This window comes from Arachis ipaensis, chromosome B05 (genome assembly GCF_000816755.2).
Source record: "Arachis ipaensis cultivar K30076 chromosome B05, Araip1.1, whole genome shotgun sequence".
Taxonomy (NCBI): domain Eukaryota; kingdom Viridiplantae; phylum Streptophyta; class Magnoliopsida; order Fabales; family Fabaceae; genus Arachis; species Arachis ipaensis.
The window spans coordinates 148,835,587-148,839,126 of record NC_029789.2 but is presented as its reverse complement, the minus strand read 5'-3'; positions in this window follow the sequence as shown (position 1 = coordinate 148,839,126).

Genomic DNA, 3,540 nt, shown 5'->3' with positions numbered 1-3,540 from the left:
GTGCTTGGTTCGAATCCTGGCTGCCCCCTTTTGCTTGCTTGCGCTTTGATTTTTTTCCTTGGGGAGCCCGATAAAGTTAACTTAGTTAACTGAGTGCCCATGCTTTCTTTGTTTCTTGTAGCGCTCAGTTAGGTAAACTAACTTAACGCCATGCTTTCTTTGGTTCCTTGGTCATGCAGCGCCTTTGGCCTTGCCCTTTGGAGCTTCCACTGGCGCTCAGTTAAGTGATTGAACTGAGCGCCCATGCCTCCTTTGGTGCGCCACGCTTTTGTACCTTGGGTCACACTTTCCAAAGCGTGGCCTAAGGTCGAAAGCGTGCTTTATCTTTAAAAGCGTGCCAAAAATTCTTTTTTCAACCATTTCTTCACCTACAAGTAATCAAAACAACCAATCAAAGCATCACCAAATTCACAAGGTTCATAAATCATTCAAAAACCAACTAATTTTAGCTTAAACCTTATGATTTAGTGTCAAATAAAGGATGGTTGATTGATTCAACAAAACCATGCAAATCCACTCCAAATTACTTACTTACAATGCAAGAAGGTGAATAAAACCTAATGAAACAAGTGAAAATTGCTTGAAAAGCTAGCATAGGCTTATAGAATGAGCATAGGTATCCCTGAATCCATCCATCTTCAGCCATTAATGCACATAACCCTTTGGTCTATCTCCTCGCTTTGCTATTGTAGCCATTGCGTGCATATGCCTAGCATAGCAAGCAGATTTGCATTATAATACTTTTATCAAAGATATTAAGATGATTTCATTATCAGCTACACATATGAGTAAATACTGCCCAACACCAATGAACATGAATGTAAAGTTTTTACTTGTAATTTGCCACATATTACAAATACATGTGTTGTTCCCTAGATGCACTCTAACTTTCTTCATATGATATTGTACCTCAAAAATATGTCTAGCATCATCACCAGTCCACTGAGCAGTTTAATATTTGCACTCCTTTATGATGTCTTTCATCCTCATCTGTTGCACTGGTGCCACCACGCCTGTGTACGTGCTCAGGACCTTTTTATGTTAGGTCATCCTCCTCATGATGTAGTATCTTCACTCTAGCATTATTAAAATAGGCTTTTTCTATGTAGTGGACTATCTTGGCATTCCACGCTTCTGTCATATTGTTTGTGATGTTATCAAGTTTAGGTCAATGGATAAAATGTGACTTGGTCTAGCATCCTGAGTTGAATTTGGCTAGGTAATCCCATGCATCCTCATTAATTCTCTTCGTCCTATCCATGTTCTCCTTGAACTCTGCATACGTACTACTCTTGGTACAAGCACAGACCACATTCTTCAACTGCTTGCTCTTATACGTATTAGTAAAATTCTTCCATATATGCCTTACACAGTTTCTATGATGTGCATTCGGCATAACCTCTTTCAGAGCCGACAGCATACCCTACACAAGATTGCTCGATGTTATAACTAAATTAAAGGAATTAAAAATTATAAGAATTAACGATATTAAAAAACTATATTGCTGATACCTTTTGTTGATCACTAATGAAGTTTCACCCTTCTACAGCAGCACTGCTCAAGTAATTTTGTAACAATTCTATAAACCATTTTCAGCTAGCTTTAGTCTCACTATCAATTAATACATATGCAATCACATAAAATTGAATGTTAGCATCTTGTGCTATAGTTAACAGTAGTTATTTCCCGTAATACCCCTTTAGAAAGAAGCCATTTAATCCTATCAATAGTCAGCAGCCAGCCTTAAACCCTTGTTTACATGTATATAAGCTGACATACAACTTGTCAAATAGTGGGGGGTGAGTGGGAATAGTCTCCACTGATAAAAGGAAAGTTTAACCAGGATTGTTTTTATGTAGCTCCAGCTGGTAGTCTCGCAACTTTTCATATTGAGCCTTCTCATTACCGACATACTTCTCTCTTGCCATCTTCAACCTCTATACAACATCTTGTCATTGATTATGACATTGTAGTCAATCTTGATATGATCACATACCTCTACATGAGTTAATCTTAGCTGACTCAAAAGTCTTTTTGACAATTTGTCTGCAACCCAATTTTAGTCTGCCATATTGTTTCCAAATTCTCTCCCCTAAGTGTGCACGAGTTTAAAAGTCTTAATCTAGTAGCCACTAGACCTTGAGTTTATTGCATAGTAAATAAGCCAAGAACAATCATTCTTCTCATCTTATTCTTTATCACCCGCTGTCTCAGACCTTGCCTTACCTGCATTCTGATTAGTTCCACCGTGTACTCCATTATCTACCACAACATCAGTCCATATGTCAACATCAGAACAACCTCTTATTTGTTTATTCACAAAACGAATGTATAAAGCGATTCCAACTAAATAAAGAAATACAATCCTGTCAAAAAATATATAATTTTCTTATTTCAACCACTACCACTAATTACTACTACTATCCATCACAATGCATGTACACATACTAAAAAATTCAACAAAATTCAATTACTAACCTTGATCAATGACGAACCGAAGCTAGATTCTTTAACCAACTACCGTCACGACCTCCGTCACAACCACTTTTATGGCAAAGTAGAGCAATGAGTATGGTCAACATTAATGGATATATGAAAGGGTTTTCTATAAAACCTAGCAGAGATAGTGGGGTTTGGAGTAATTTCATGAATAGATTGAATATAAGAAGACTCCTTCAACGAGATTGTCCCCCATTTAAAACAGCAACGTTTCACGCCTCTGGCCTCCAAATTGTGCTCCACGAAATGACGTCGTTCTTTTCTCATCTAATACGGTGTCATTTTTGCCACATCGGCTAGGGACCAAACTGTCCTACGCGTGACACGTCTCACTTAATTAGATACATTAGCAATTTAACCTTCACGTAGGATGTCAACGTTAGTCTTAACGTGGTGAAACTGGGGTGGAGACGTATCTGGTGTATAACTAAAAAACTCAGGCCCAAAATCCTAGTTAAATTTTGTTGGAGACAAATCTGTCGAATCGTAAATTTTTTGAAAATCTATTTGGGATATTACTCTGATATTTTTAAAAATTATATAGAAACTTATTTAAACAATGTGTTAATTACAATTGATCCTATTATGATTAAAATATTAATGCTAGTTGAATTTACTCCGCTCGCATTATTAGTATGAGCAAATCACTAATGTCGCACCGGAATTATCAGAAAATTGACCAAAATGATCTTGAATTTTATTAATGACAAAAAGTTTCACATAAATTTTTTAAAAACAGAAGAAAATTAACCAAAGGTGAATCCAATCCATCTCTGTTAGTGGTTTTCATTAAGGTAGCTAACGAAGTTGCTGTTGTGGCAAACAAAGGTGCCTATGTGGGATTCCTTTGAGATTGTACCTTTGGGTTTCCAATCCTACGACCAAATGTGAAAGGACAAATAGGTCATTAATATTTTGTTTCGCAGATAGTTAACTTTATAAGGAATGAAAAAATACATGAAGGTCTCTGGCTTTCTTAAACGTGAGATACTTAGATCTTTTTGTTCATTCAAGTTTGTGAAATATATAACAAAGTTTATT